The 16,130-nt window shown below is 52.5% G+C and overlaps 1 protein-coding gene across 1 annotated transcript in view; it reads left to right on the plus strand.

The window, feature by feature from the left end:
• Positions 1–16,130, plus strand: part of PTPRS (protein tyrosine phosphatase receptor type S) — a 100,834-nt gene that overhangs the window by 11,708 nt on the left and 72,996 nt on the right. The gene's annotated exons all lie outside the window — the stretch shown is intronic.

Below are 16,130 nucleotides of genomic sequence, written 5' to 3' on the forward strand. Positions count from 1 at the left end.
GTTGTGGCAGGGAGTCCCAGGATCCCTTCTCTTCCCCAAAGCAGTTGAATCCTATGACTTATCTGGGCACATGGGCACCTGGTGAAAAGAAACATTTTCCATTGTACTTGAAGCTATCTGTGCTCTATGATTCAATTCTGAGCAGCGGGCTAAATAAGCAGGAATTCCGGGAAATGCCTTCAAAGGGAGGTGATGCTTGCTCCCTTTTACCCCCCAGATGGAATGTGGAGGTGATGGTAGGCACTCAGGCAGCCATTTTGGACCATGAGGCAGGTATCATGGATAAGAATGAGGGAATGAAAGAGATGGAAGGAGCCTGGGCCCCTAGGGTTGTGGTGTGGGCACAATAGCCCTGAAAGGCCAGCCTAGGAGCTTACTTGATGTAAAGAGAGGTCCGCCTCTCCTGTGAGTTTTTTGGCACTCGCAGCTCAACTTGATCTACCAGTAGCAGTACAGTGCGCCTCAGTGAACGGTGCTTTTCTTATCTCCTTCAGGTCTCTTCTCTTCAGATTTCCTTTTTTTTTTAAATTGAGTTTTAGAGAGGAAGGGAGAGCGAGAGAGAGAGAGAGAAACATTAATGTGAGAGTGAAGCATTAATTGGCTGCCTCCTCCATGCCCATACCAGGGATGGAGCCTGAAACCCAGGTATGTGCCCTGACCAGGAATCGAACTGGCAACCTTTGGGTCCACAGGATGACGCCCAAACCACTGAGCAACACTGGCCAGGGCTCTGCTCACATTTTTTTTTAAATATATTTTTATTGATTTCAGAGAGAGAAACATCAGTGATGAGAGAGAATCATTGATCGGCTGCCTCCAGCACACCCCTCCAGTGGGGATCGAGCCCACAACCTAGTTATGTGCCCTTAACCGGAATTGAACCCGGGCCCCTCAGTCCGCAGGCTGACTCTCTATCCACTGAGCCAAACCAGCTAGGGCTCTGCTCACTTTTAAGTGAGGCCTCCCCTCACCTCCCTATTAAGATTTGCAAAATTGGCCTCTCTCCCCAGCTCCCCAGCCCCCGCTCCGGCTCTGCTTTTACTGGAAGCATTTGTCACCACCTCCATGTTGTCTGCATCTTATCATCTGCCTCCTGCTCTGGCTGGGGCTCCCCAGGGAGGCGCTGTTGCCTGTCTTCGCTGCATGTCCACAGCAGCGCCTGTGCACAGTAGGGCTCAATGCCTATATTTTGCACAAACAGAGCTCTGGTCACAGGGGAAGACATGAGGCCTGAGGTCTAACACCTGCCTGGCGGGCGCGCCCATACTTGCACCAAGCGTGGCTCCCGAGTTCTCCCTTTTCACCCTGCCCCCAGCCAGTTGGCCGGTCCAGGCGGGCCGAGTCAGTCCCAGTGGCTGCTCCTGATCCTTTCTCTCGCCCCCATGTTCTCACCTCAGCCTCCAGAAATAGCCCCTTTAAAATAGCCGTGTCCCTGCGAGCCTTCCGGGGCCTCTGCCTGCCCACGGATGTGACGCCTTGCTGACGGGCCAGTCTCTTTACTGCTGTGGGATTTTTAAAAATATAGTTGGTGTGAGGTGGGTTTTTTTTTTTTCTTTTTCACCCCTCTTTTATGCCTGAAGAAGCCCTGTCATTCACAGGGCTGCTTTCCCATTCCTGATACTTGTCATGTAGGTTTTGCTCTGTGTGTCCCTGTGACTGTTCCATCGAGGCATGGCCACTGAGGGGTGTCTGGTTTGGAGAGCCAAGAGCTTCTGCCATAGGCTCATGCCAGCTCCAGCGTGATCATGCGGCCCACAGTCCTAAAGACCGGTTGGGAAGCCCTGAGTTTGAGTCCCAGCACTGTCTCTTGCTGGCTGTTTGACTTTGGACAAGTGCCAGAACTTCTCTGAGCCTCAGTTTACCTGTCTGTGAAATGGGGGCATCTCAGGACTTAGGCAAATGGCTAAAGTTCTCTGGGCCTCAAACACAGCTAACACTCTGTAGAAGTTATAGGCATTTTCTTATGTTTTATTCTTTTTTTTAAAAAAAAATATATTTTATTGATTTTTTTACAGAGAGGAAGGGAGAGAGATAGAGAGTTAGAAACATCGATGAGAGAGAAACATCGATCAGCTGCCTCCTGCACATCCCCCACTAGGGATGTGCCCGCAACCAAGGTACATGCCCTTGACCGGAATCGAACCTGGGACCTTTCAGTCCGCAGGCCGACGCTCTATCCACCGAGCCAAACCGGTTTCGGCTATTCTTGACATTTATTGAGACTGTATAAATGAGTGGTTAAGAACTGGACTCTAGCACCAGGTGTCCTGGGTTCAAGTCCCAGCTCTATTCCTTATTTGCTGTGATCTCACCTCTCCTGGCCTCACTGTCCCCATCTGTAAAATGGGGATACTGATGACCCCAGCCTGCCAGGGTCCTTGGCAGGATCCAATGAGCTACTAGGGGTGAACTCCTTAGAGCAGCGCTGGGCTCAGAGTGAGGGTGAGATGGCGCTGGTAAGTAATATGTTTATTTGCTAAATATTTATCAGGGAACTTCCGTGGGCCATCTCTTCCTGGAAGCGGGATCAGGGAGATGTACGCTTCTCCAGTCCAGCTGTTGGTTTGACTTCCAGGTCCTGGCTCAACCTCAAGGTCCTCCTCTCCCACCAGGACAGGGATTAAACTGGCGGGAGGGACATGCCCAGCCCTGGCCACAGGCACTGTGCAGGGGCCTCTGCTTCCTGTGTGTGCTCAGCAGGTGCTGGACCACCGGATGGCTCGGACTGGAGCTGGAGGCTCAGGAGAGGGGGCAGAGGGCAGGGTCCAGGGATGGCTCAGAAACGGGGACAGGAAGGGCCCCACTGGAGGAGGCGTGGATGTTTCCGATGCCAGCCTAGCGGCTGGTTCAGCTGCTGCCACTGCCTCCCCCACAGCTGTGCCTTCAGTCATCCGGGGAGTCTCGCAGACACCTACTGTGTGCTGGGCTCTCTGCGGGACCCAGCTGGCGAGGAAGTGTTTGGTGTTGTGGGGCTCGTGTTCTGATCACAGAGACAGTAAGCAAAATAAAATATGTGTCATGTTAGATGTGATAGAGGAAGCAAGAAAGGAGACAAAGGGATTTGGGGGTGGAGGGATGAGGGTTGTCATTTTAAATGGGATGGTCGGGACGGCTTCATTGAGGAGGTGACAGTTTGCGTAAAGGTCAGAGGGGGGTGAGGGAGGGAGCCAAGTGGATATGTGGGGGAAGAGTGTTCTGGGCAGAGGGTATAGCCCATGAGAAATCCCGGGCAGGGCCATGCCTGGCATGTTGGAGGAGCAGTAAGGAGGCCCATGTGGCTGGAGCAGAGTGAGTGAGAGGGAGCAGGCAGGTTGTGCAGGGCCTTGTGGACTGTGGGGAGGACTTGGGCTTTAACCCTGGGGAGGTGGGAGCCCTGGAGGGATATGGCCAGAGGAGTGTTGGGACCTGACTCAGATGCTCATGTGCGCCCTCTGGTGGCTGCTCCGGGGAAGACAGCCTTTGGGGGCTGAGGGCAGAGGGGCAGGGACAAGGGCAGAAGAGACTGCACTGCTCCAGGTGGGTGATGATGGAACTGGACCAGGTGGAGGAAGAGGAGGGGGGCGAAGTGATAAGATTTGGGATAGAATTTGAAGGCGGACTTTTTGTGAGTCTAATCTTCATAAGAGCTTTGAGGGAGAGACTGAGACCCATTTGACCAATAAAAACACCGTGGCCCAGAGAAGTGAAGTCATTTGACAGGTGTCACACAGACACTGCACAGTGACAGGGTAGCCAGGCAAGCCGCCCGCTGCTGGGTCTGGCTGGGGTGCAGCTTGCTCCCCAAGTATTTAACGGCCATCACTTCCCCCTGACTTACAGATTAACCACGTGCACTTAAAGGCTGTATGAGTTTTGTTTTCTTAGTTGAGGGGTTTGCCGGGTGTCACACCCTGTCCTGTTGTAGGAAAATACATTGTAAGTGCTATGAGCCAAGCAGAACAGTGCAGAACTGGCTCTTCTGTTAGACCTCAGTTCACAGTCTGCCCTCCCTGAGCTCTTGCTTAGCTGTGTGACTTGTGGCCAGTGCCCAGCCTCGCTGAACTCTCATTTTCTGTGACATTTGTTTGTTTGCGCAGTAATATTTTTTGAGCGCCTGCTATGCACCAGGCAGTTTTAATCGGGGTGGTTATCCCTGCCTTGATCACTGTGGCCTCCAAAGTGTCAGCTGACAAACCACAGTGCCCGGGCCACGTGATGCGGGCAGGAGCCCAGCCAGCGCTGGTGCCTTCCGTGGATCCCTTCAAGGGGGTGTCGGCAGCTCGGAGGGAAGCCCTGGGGCAGCTGCCCATGGGAGATGCTAGGTTGCTGGAGCCTGGCAACACAGGGATTGGTGCCGTGCACAAAACCCCAAAATGGCAAGTCTGGGTTGAAAAGCAGTTCAGAGGAGTTTTAGGGAGACTTGAACCTTCTAGTTTACTTACAGTTTCCATTTTGTACCTAGTTCAGGAAGGAGAAGTCCTCAAAACCTCTGTTTAAAGAAGTTTAAAAAGTTCTTTTAGCAGCTATCAAATGATAATTCTCTGTGATAAGGAAGTCGTGTCCAATTTAATTGGCAGTGTTTTTTTTTTTCTTTCTCTTATTGGTAAGTACTATAACCGTGCACCTTAAATTCAGTGAAGCATGGCAATTGCCAGGCCTGGAACTGGGATGGGGAAGGGGAATAAAGGATGGGAGGGAAGGTCAGGGAAGGCTTCCTGGAGGAGGTGGCTGCTGATCTAAGATGTGGAAGTTGAGTAGGAGTTAGCTGGGTAGTGGGGAAGGGAGGGTGTTTAAGGAAGAAGGAACAGTGCTGGCAGACTTCCCTTCCTGTGCAAAGTGGAGCCCTCAAGATGAAGTTGTTTAATCTTGCGTCCTGCACTGGGCCCAGCACAGAGTAGATGTAAATGGTTGATGCTCTCTGTCCCAGATCTGCAGGATGACACCCACGTGGGTGTTGCTTTCTGGTGACTGTGTTTTGAAAGACCCGAGACCCAGAGGTTTGGGTCTGACTGAAGTCCTTCAACAAGCTGACTGTTGAGCAGGGGTAACCTTCAAGGGTTTACACCCTCTGTCCCTACCCCACTACTAATGAGGCTTCCGTCTCAGACACACAGTGGGCCTGCAGCCTGAAAGGGAAGAAACCCAGATCAAACTGACTTTAGTATAAAAGCAGATGAATTGGGCCCTGGCCAGGTAGCTCAGTTGGTTAGGGTGTCATCCTGATACCCCAGGGTTATGGGTTTGATCCCCAGTCAGGGCACATACAAGAATCAATTAATGCTAATGAATGTACAAATAAGTGGAACAACAAATCAGTGTTTCTTCTCTCTGTCTCTCTCTCTCTCTGTCTTTTTTGTCAATTAAACAACAGCAGCAAATGAATTGACTGGCTCTTGTAACTGAGAAGGCTTGTGTTAGAAGATACCACCTTTAGGCATAGCTCAATCCAGGGGTGCAAACAGAAGAAAAGCAGACCCAGATTGCTTAAACCACTTGCCTGAGGCCATAGAACAGCGGTTCTCAACCTGTGGGTCGCAACCCCTTTGGGGGTCGAATGACCCTTTCACAGGGGTCGCCTAAGACCATCGGAAAACACATATGTAATTACATGTTGTTTTTGTGATTAATCACTATGCTTTAATTATGTTCAGTTTGTAACAATGAAAACACATCCTGCATATCAGATATTTACATTACGATTCATAGCAGTAGCAAAATTACAGTTATAAAGTAGCAACGAAAACAATTTTATGGTTGGGGGCCACCACAACATGAGGAACCTGTATTAAAGGGCCGCGGCATTAGGCAGGTTGAGAACCACTGCCATAGAACTAGGAGGAGGTTAGGCCAAAATTCAGACTCAGTTGCTGCGAATGTAAAGTCTGTGGCTTGGGAAGGCTGTCCCAGGCCAGCGGGCGACAGCTCCATTTTACAGAGGGGGAAACCGAGGTTCCTAGGTGGGAAATGATTTGCTGAAGGTCACCCAGTAAGGAAGGAACAGGGCCTGGAACTGAACTCTCATCAAACCTGTAGTCTCGGACCTCTCACCACACAGTTCTCCGCAGACACAGGTTAAATGGTAGGTTGGTCCCACGGAGGCAGCGAGGGAAACAGGTTTGCGAGGGGCCAGGCTCACCTCTCCCCACCCAGGAATCGCCCCCTCAGGCCCACTCCTGCCACCCACCCCAGATGGTTATGACATTTCCTTTGCTCTTGATGAACACATCACGGGTGACAGGCGGGGAGGTCCCCGCTGGCTCTGGCTCCACGCCAGCCGCGGGCCCTGGCCAGGCCTGCCCATCGCAGTCACAGGAGGAAATGAGACTGGCAGCCAATTGTGATCCTCCGAGCCAGGCCTTGCTCCCCGCGGCCCAATTCCCTCTGTGTTTGCATTGCTTGCTCGAGCCCTCCCTCCCCTCCCCAGCAAGCGCCCGACTGACTGCTCAACAACTCCCACCATCTCCACCTCAGCTCATTTCTCCCTTGGGCATCCATGGCGTTTATAGGGCACCTACTACGTGCCAAGCATGGAGCTTGGCTGCTGGTGGGCATTGCCACCACACATCCCGCTCGGCCACATCCAAGCTGTGTGATCTCGAGCAAGTGTCCTGACCTCTCTGAACCTCTGTTTCCTCGTCTGTAAAATGGAGAGAATTAGGTGAGGTATTATGTGTAAAGCACTTTGAACAGCGCCTCGCACGTGATGCATGGTCTTAAGTATTAGCAAGTATTATCACTGCTGCTGTTATTTTAGCACTAGCAAACGTGGCTCTGTTCTTCTCCCTTTTCCACATGTCCTTCGCCCACATTAGCACTCGCCGGATCCCGCCTGGTCATCTACAAAGAGTGTTTACAGCCGCCGCTCGGTCACCAGTGAGCCAGTGCAGGCCTCCTGTGGCAGCTTTGTGGGACAGGCATGTTTTTCTTCTTTCTTTGGCTGCTCCCACCGAGCCAGTGCCGCTGCCCTGCCCTCCCCCCTCCCTCCAGGGATGGTTCAGTTCTAAATTTTTCTTTTGGACCCTGAGAAAAGCCTCTGAGTGTTGCAAAAGCAATCGTCGTGCTTTTTCTGGGCCCAGGCCCCGGCTGGGGGTCCAGATTCACCAGTGGAGGCTGAGTGAGCGCCTCCTGGGTGCCAGCCCCTGAGAACAACAGGGTGGGGCAGAAGACAGGGGAAAATCCATTCCTCCTGGAGTGTAGCCGGAGACGGACAATGCCCCGATAAATAGGCGAAGCGTTTGTTAAGGGCCTACTGCATGCCATGCTTTTAAGGAGAATGAAGCCGGGGAGAGGGGTGGGTGGTAAGTTGGGGCTGTTGTAGCTACTGAATCAGGGCAGGCCTCTCTGAGGAGGTGACCTTTGAGTAAAGACCAGCAGGAGGTGAGGAAGTAGACGATGCGGAGTTCTGGAGGGAAGGTGTTTCCGAGGCTGCCCTTTGCCTGGGTCCTAAGAAGAACAGCGAGGGAGCCCGTGTGACTGGAGCAGAGCGAGTGAGGCAGAGTGAGGAGGAGAGGGTGGGGCAGGTCGTGCAGGGCCTGGTGGTCTGCGGGCAGGATGGGCTTTTAGCTTGAGGGAGGCAGGAGCCCTGGATGGCTACGGGCAGAGAAGGGATGGGACTAGGCTCAGGTGTCCTCAGGTGTATTTTTACCACTGCAGGGAGGACAGACTGGGGGGCGGGGGGCAAGGGCAGAATCGGGGTGGGGGGGACTAGCATGGGGGTGACTGCACTAGTCCAAGTGGGAGATGATGGGGGCTGAACCAGATGGAGGCAGAGGAGGGGGAGTTAAGTGGGTGGATTCTGGAAGGATTTTTCACAAAAGCCAGTGGGATCGGCCAAATGTTTGGGGGAGGGTGGGATTGAAAGGAATAAGGATGCCTTCGATCTTAGACCTGAGCATCTGCGAGGACAAGAGGGGCAGGCATGGGGACCCCGCTGGTGCAGGACAGCCACCAGAGGGTGGAGGGGCTGAGGAGGCTTGGTGTGGGCCTCCTGCAGTGGTGGGTGTGATGGGGCCCGTGTCCCTGGGCTGCACACAGGCCAGCGCCCTCAGCAAGGCACATTCTTTCCTCAGCCTACGCACAAATAGCGCCCAGCTGTACCTTTGGGGTAGGATGGGGCTTGGGTTGGGGCTTTGCCAACTCCAAGCTCTGCTGGGGCTCTTGGGGCAGAAACTCAGAGATTCACAGAGGCCCCCACTTGGGGATATAGGGGGGTCCTGGTTTGCAGACCAGGAGGCTGAAGCCCAGAGAGGTTAAGGCACTTGCCCTAGGCCACACAGCACGTGGCAGGGGTTTGACCCTACTCATGGGCCTGCACTCCCGCCCTTCCCCTCTTGGCTCCTCTTTTTCCTTCTTTCCTGTGTGTCTTCCACTCCCTGGGTTCCCAGTTCAGCTCTTGGTGGCTTCAGGCTCCCCTTGGCCCCAGCTGGGCACTCCACTCCCACCTCCATGCACTCTGGGCCCAGGGGCTGGTGCCAGGTGGGCCTGAGGGACTTGAGCACCCTCTGCCTTACACCCAGGGTTCCCTCTGTGTCCCCCTCTCCCCCCACAATCCCACTAATGATGGAAGAGGAATGTGAGAGAGGGAGGGAAATTATATACACACGAACATATAAAAATTAGTTTAGGATCTGGGCCAAGAACCACTTGCGCTTGGCCAGGCATTGTGGGTAATTCATCGCCGATTACCATAAAAGCCAGAGCCTGGCTGACAGGCGGCTGTGGGGCTTTTGTTTAAGATTCTGATGAATATATAATTTCTCTCCAGGTCTGGAGCCTGAGGTTCCTTCCCCCGCAGCGGCTACAGGTCCCCGGCCACCCTGCCCATCTCCCCCTCTGCTGAGCACTCCCCCAGGAGGGTTGTACACAGGCTCCTGCCCTCCAGGAGCCAGGCTGGCCCCCTGTCCATTGGTGACACGGCCTCGGGGAAGCGTGGCTTGGCAGTCCATGCCCACTGCCAGTCCCAGCAATCCCAGGCCTTGTAATGCGGCCCTCTCCCTGGGCCCAGTTCCCTCCATCCTTCATGCCCACCTACTGGGCTTCAGCTGTTGGCTTGACCCTGCACGGATGCTGGGGACACTGCGGCAGATGAGATGGGTGGGGGCCCAGGTTCCTTAGGAGTCTGGGCTTGGACGTTTATCTGTGTTTAAAGATTCCCAGGCGATGCAAATTAAAACAACGAGATAACCATTTTTTTGCCCATCCTCTTGGCAAAATTGTCTGGAGCTTGGTAACATCCAGAATGCCACCGGCAGGAAAATAAATAAGCATCTCCCCTTCACAACATCTTTAATTTTTGATTTATGTTTCTGGCCGGATAATGCGGACGCATGGGGCACAGTTGAGATGCAGACGAGTGCACAGTGGAATGCCTCTGCTGTCCCCCCAGGTCCTCAGTTCCCTCCCCCTCTCCTTCCCCAGAAACAGAAGTCGGAACATTTTTTTTCTGCGAAGGGCCAGATAGTACATCTTAGCCTTACGCGATGGAGAGTCCATCTCTACCACTCAACTCTGCCACTGTAGCAAGAAGGCAGCCAGAGACAGTAGCCAGGTGAATGGGCGTGGCCCTGTGCCAGGAAAGCTCTATTTGGCCTGCGGGGTGTGGCTTGCACCTGCTTCTGCACTGGTCCCGTAGAACTTTTGGTGCCGCGATAGGAATACTCTCTACCTGTACTTCCTAATAAAGTAGCCACTAGCCAGATGTCCTCTTACGCGTTGGAAATGTGGCCAGTGCAACTGAGGACTTGGATTTTAAATTGTATTCCGTTTTATTTCATTTAAATAGAAGCAGACGCGTGCAGTCATGGCTACCGTTTTGGACGGTGTGGTTATGCAGAGCTCTTCTGCGAACACTCGGTGGGCGGGTAGATTTGTATTCCTCTGTTTAGCCAAAGGGCAGCATCCTTTACGTGCCGTTCTGTACCTTGGTGTTTTATTCCCCCTCTTAAAAATACCGTGCCTTAAAAAGTAATTTCATAATTGTACATCTAGCTTCCCCCTTCCAAGGATATTCTCTGTCTCCCCCCGCTCCCCGCCCGCCCCCCCCCGCCCATTGGTTTTTGGAGAGAGAGAAAGGAAGGGGAAGACGAGAGAGAGAGAAACATTGATGTGAGAGACGCATTGATTGGTTGCCTCCCGCAGGCACCACGACCGGGGCCAGGGATTGGGCCTGCAACCGAGGTATGTGCTCTTGACCAAGTCAGTGCGAGGGCTGAAGCTCTAACCACTGAGGAACCCCATTCCTTTTCACAGCTGTGCCACTAAGCTCATCACACTAAGAAATGCGAATGTTTTGTGGCATTATTTGGCCCCTTGGACTGCTGCATATTTAACCGATCCATTATTAATGGGCACTTATGTTATTTCAAGTCTTGCTGTGGGGATTGTTCTACATGTGTCATTTCAGGGCGAGGACTGTCTCGTGTGTCATTTCAGGAGAACGTGTCTCTCAGATACATTTCTGGAGGTGTTGTTTGCGGGCTCAAAGGGAATGTGAAGACATCCCTGCACCTCTCAGCATTGAGAGAGAGACACACGCTTCCCCAGGGGCCTGGGAGGCAGGGAGGCAGATTCAGCATGGCCTCGGGTGAGCAACGGGTGATCGTAATAAATGGGTCCAGCCTCTCTCTCTCTCTCCCTCCCTCTCTCTCTCTCTCTCTCTCTATATATATATATATATACATATATGTATATATGTATATATATACATATATGCATATATGTATGTGTGTATGTGTGTATGTGTGTGTGTATATATATATATGTGTGTGTATATATATATATGTGTGTGTGTGTATATATATATATGTGTGTGTATATATATATGTGTGTGTATATATATATGTGTGTGTGTGTATATATATGTGTGTGTGTGTGTGTATATATATATATATATGTGTGTGTGTGTATATATATGTGTGTGTGTGTGTATATATATATATATATATGTATATATATATATATATATGACAGGCTGGACCACATATATTTATTCATTTATTTCAGAGAGGAAGGGAGAGGGAGAGCAAGATAGAAACATCAATGATGAGAATCATTGATCGGCTGCCTCTTGCATGCCCCCTACTGGGGATCAAGCCCCCAACCTGGGCCTGTGCCCTGAGCTTGGCAGCCTTTTGGTGCATGGGGGACAACACGCAGCCAACTAAGCCACCCGGCCAGGCAGGCACGAGTAATTTAAAAGAACAGGGCTCCAACCCTCCTCAGCCCGAGGAGGGGGAGGCCAGGGGGTGGGGTAAAAAAAAATAATAATAAAATAAAAATAAAAAATAAAAGAACAAATACTCCGTCTTCTTGCAGCTTGCAGTTTAGTTGGGGGAATGGAGAATGAACAAAGCACAGAAGAAAAAACGCATCTCATGTCAGGGTGGTACGCTGCTCTCGGGGAAAAAAAATCAGAGAAGGGGAAGGGAAATGCTAGCGTGGAGGGCAGAGTTTGAATAGGGGGCCCGGCAGCCTTGGTGGAAAGGGTAACATTTGGACAGAGGTCGGGGGCGGGGGGGGGGGGAGCCGGTGGCGTCTGGGGAGCAGGCGGTCCTGTCGGGGATGTGCAAGGCCTGGCGCTGAGTCCTCCTGGAATAATTGCTGAGGCCTCACCACTGCCCGCACCTGAGCCGCTGTCCTTGCCCGCGCTGTGCCTCCTGTGGCTCCCAGTGCCGGGGCAGCTGCTAGGGAATAATTAATAAATAATAACAACAACAATAATAATAATAATAATAAAAAAATACATTTGGGAGCCAGTGGTCCGTCCTTATGCCTCCAGGTGGCTGCCAGCCCCTGACCATGTGCAGCTGCGAGTCGCAGATGGGCTCGGTGTGAGGTGCCACGAATTCTGGGACTGTTACCTCCAAGTGAAGTGGGGTGAGGGCTGGGGATGGGAAACGCAGGCCCAGATGAGTGGCTGGGGGCGGAGTTACGAACCAGCTTCGGTTCAGGTCCCTGCTCGGTCGCTTCCCAGTGCTGAGAATTTGGGCTCAACCTCCGTGCCTCAGTTTCCCCAACTGAAAAGTGTGTGTGTGTGTGTGTGTGTGTGTGTGTGTGTGTGGAGGGGGGGTACTATTCATTGAGGATTCAGTGAGCTGTTTGTGTGTGCCTGGCTTTGGGGAAGAGAGAGGAATAATAGCCAGTGTTCCTTGAGCACCTACTGTGTGCCTGCCTCAGTTTTGAGTGCTTTGCCCGTACTAAGTGCTTAAAGAACAGTTTCAGGTTTGGAGGGAGATGGGCTTGGGTTCAAATCCAAACTCCTGTCTAAAGATGTCACCTTCTCCCTGGGCTTGAGAGCGCTGGGAGGTGAAGGTTTGGACCTGCACCTGGGCTCACACAGCAGGTTCTCCCCCTCCCCGCACCCCCGCACTCCCCCCCCCCCCCCGCAGCTAGCTCCCTAGTCCCTGTCGTCTCACCTGTGGGAGGTGACAGGGACTTGGCCCAAGGTTCCTATTCTCACCTCTTCCATTCTGTCCAGTGCTACTTAGGTCTCCTCTCCCCGTTTCCCTTTCTTCACATCTTTTAAATATCACCTCCTCCTAGAAGCCTGCCCCACTCTCGGGCCAGAGGAATCCCCCGTCACAGATCTGATCTTTAACTGCTCCGGCCCCTGTGTCCCGCCCCCACAGGCCGGTGAACTCCGTAAGATGGGCTGGGGCTGCCTGGGCCACTCCGTGTCCTGCTGCTCAGCCTGGAGCCTGGGGTACAGGGGCTCTATTAATGCAGGTGGGGTGTGGAAGGAAATTGTTATCGGGTGTGATGATTGTTCATGCCTCTCGTGTATTCATTTCTCAAGTGAAACGCTCTCTAATCCCTTACCCCTCTAGCCCCGTTTCTCAGCTACCAGCCACCTCTCTTTCCCAGGAACTTAGTGTGTTCAGTCCCGCCTCAGGGCCTTTGCGTATGCTGTGCCCTCTGCCCAGAACTCGCTCCTTACCCCCGTCTGTGCCTGGCTGTCTGGGCCTGTCACTCTTCCTCCCTAGAAGAGAAGCCCTAGGCGGTTGTCAGCTTTGGTCCCAGCTGTGTCCCCAGAACTCAGGGTAGCACCTGGTGCCGGGGAGATGCTGAGGTTTGAGTAGCGAGTGACCAAGGCTGGGTCCCACCTCACCCTGCCTCTGGGACCTCGCTGGCCTTTCCCTCAGTTTCCCCCCTGATCTTCAAAGACCTCGAACCTACAAAATCAGCTTCAGGCACTAAAAAAACCCCCAGTCTTCCTCTCCTCTCTACAGGTAGGGAAACTGAGGCCCAGAGAGTGGCAAGAACTAGCTCAGGGCCACGGAGCTCACCGGGGACGGAGCTGGGAAAAGAACCTTATCCTCCTGCCTCCTGTGGACAATGATTTCTAAAGTGTGGGGCTGCCCCAGAACGAGGCTGTTTTGGGGTGACCCGGGGAGCAGGTGTCCGGTGGCACAGAGCTGCACAGACTAGAGTGACTCACTTTGGGGTTCATCTGTAACAGGTCAAGGAGGAAGAGTCAGGTGTAGGGCCATCTTTAACACCAACACCTGCCCATCCAACCTCTATAACCAAATCCTTTCAGGCTGCTGCCTTTGGCAACAGTATCCAGGGAAAATGGAAGAACTGTGTACGTATTTTCATTGTGACAGTTTTTCTGGTGAGTTTCAAGGCTAGGCAGGTAGAGCCACGCATTATGGAGTAGTTCCTAGTTTTACTGGATTCTAAAGTAAATTAGGTTAAGGCCGTGATTTCCAACCCTTTTCATCTCGTGGCACTAATTACTAAAATTCTGCAGCACACCAAAAATATATATTTTTGTTGGTCTGACAAAAAACAGGTATAATTTCGATTGTTTTACCAAAAAAAAAAAAAATTGCCTACCTTTTATTACTCCAAAGTGACTTTAAAAAAAAAAATCAGGTGCCTATACTTGTATTTAAGGATTTCTGGTACCAAGAGTTAACCAATTGGACATAACCTTATTATGCGATGTGACCCTTAAGATGCGGCTCTGGTGTGTGACCTACATATCTGTGGTTCAGGACAGGCCGTTCACACCCCCACCTATTGTTGTTTTGCCTGCTGTCGTTTTTTTCATTTGATAATCTACGGGAAAGAGGTCAGTGCCCCTGAGTAAATTAGTCAGGTATTGCATGTTTTCAAAATTCTTGGGGCACACCAGTGGGCTGCGGCACATTAGCTGAACATCACGGGCTTCAGGGAAAGGCATGGGCCAGCTGAATGTCCGATCGAGGGGCCTGGGCTGTGGTAGAAGTCCTGAGCAAGGAGGGGGCTGGCTTAGAGCGCTCCAGCTACTCACCGGGAGCTGCTGATCGTAGAGGCACGTTGCAGGGAGCATGTGGCCAGAGCCATGGAAGCGGCCACAGGTGGCTCAACGTGGGGAATGGTGGTGGGCCTGGTGGGGGCCCCAACCTAGAGGACCATGCCTAGCAGGGGCCCTGGCCCTTCTGCTCACGCCCCCCCTGACCTCCCCCCTCCCCCCACACACACCCATCCCCTCGCTTCTGGAGGGGTCAGTATGTTGGCGCTGGGCTGCAACAAGGAGCCTGCCGCTGGCCAGGGCAGCTTTTTATAAATTTCTGCCCTTGGGCCTGGAGTAGCAGCCCCCAGAGAGTACCTGGGTTGCAACTCAGATAGACCCCGGTGCTAATCCAGCTTGTGGACCTGTGGCTGCAGGTGGCCTGTCCTGCAAATCGGCGCCTCCAGCTTTGCAAAGCCTCTTAGCCATTCATTTGTTCATTCATTTGTTAGCAGTGGTTCTCAACCTTCCTCATGGTGTGGTGACCCCCAGCCATAAAATGATTTTCGTTGCTCCTTCATAACTGTAATGTTGCTACTGTTATGAATCGTCATGTAAATATCTGATATGCAGGATGTATTTTCATTGTTCGCGACCCACAGGTTGAGAACCGCTGGTTTAGAGAGCATTTATTGAGCACCTACTCTGCCAGGCCCTGGGACCCAGCCCACTTTCCTGGCTCCCAGTCTCCAGGAGAGCCGTCCGCAGAGCTTTCTGTGGTGATAGAAATGCACTGTGCCCCCTGGGCCGGCCAGTGTGGCTCAGTGAGTGAGTGCCGTACCATCACTGAAAGGCCACGGTCCAGGGCACATGCTCTGGTTTCAGACTTGATCCCCAGCAGGGCTGGTGCCAGAGGCAGCCCATCAGTGTTCCTCTCTCTCTCCCCTTCTCCCTTCCTCTCTCTCGAAAATAAATAAAAACGTGTATATATTTTTAAACAGAAGTGCACCACATCTGCACCAGTACCTTGGCCCCTGGCCTCAGATGTAGGAAGCTCAGCCAGTGTGACTGAGGAACTAAATTTTGCATTTTGTTTAATTTTATTTAACTAGTCATACCTGGTCCCCTCAAGGAGAGTGCTGATCTGGACAATAAACAAGGAGCAAGTACAGGGTGGGGCAAGAGTAGGTTTACAGTTGTTCATACGGAGAACAATGCGATAATTAATAAATAATAATATATATAAACTGTCTCACGTACTCACAACTCTAAATCTACCTTTGCCCCACCCTGTAATTTCAGATGAAAGCCAGTGCCAAAAAAAGGAAGAAATAGAGGAAGGTGTGATAAAGGGTGATGGGGGTGCTACCTGGATTGTAGTGAGGTCAGTGAGGGCAGTCGGGGTGCCTGTGAGGAGGTGATGTTTGAGGGCGGCCTGAATGGTGAGAAGGAGACAGCCATGAAAATGTGGAGGAAGGGTGTTCCAGGCAGAGGGAATAGCCTGCACAGCGTCCTGAGGCAGGACTGTGGCTGGCGTGTTGGAGGAGCAGAGAGGAGGCCGTGTGGCTGGAGTGGAGTGAGCAAAGGGGAAAGGGTGAGCGGGGAGGGGATGGGGCAGATGGTTCAGGGCCTTGTGGGCTGTGGGGAGGGCTTGGGCTTTTACCTGGAAGGAGGTGGGAGCCCTGGAGGGCTGCGGGCAGAGGAGGGACATGACCCAGGACCTGATTCAGCACCCTCTGGCTACTGTGGGGAGAACAGACTGTGGGGAGCGGGGCAAAAGCTGGGGGACCAGGGTGGAGGTGACTTAGGTCCAGGCAGGCAGTAATGGGACTAGACAAAGAAGGCACATGGAGAAAGAGGGACAAGTTTGTAAGGAATTTAAGAGGGAGACTTGGGCGTAGTATTTCCAGACCAGCAGGGTGGGCAGAGCAGATGA

This window comes from Myotis nattereri (assembly GCF_964212035.1).
Source record: "Myotis nattereri genome assembly, chromosome: 5".
NCBI lineage: Eukaryota > Metazoa > Chordata > Mammalia > Chiroptera > Vespertilionidae > Myotis > Myotis nattereri.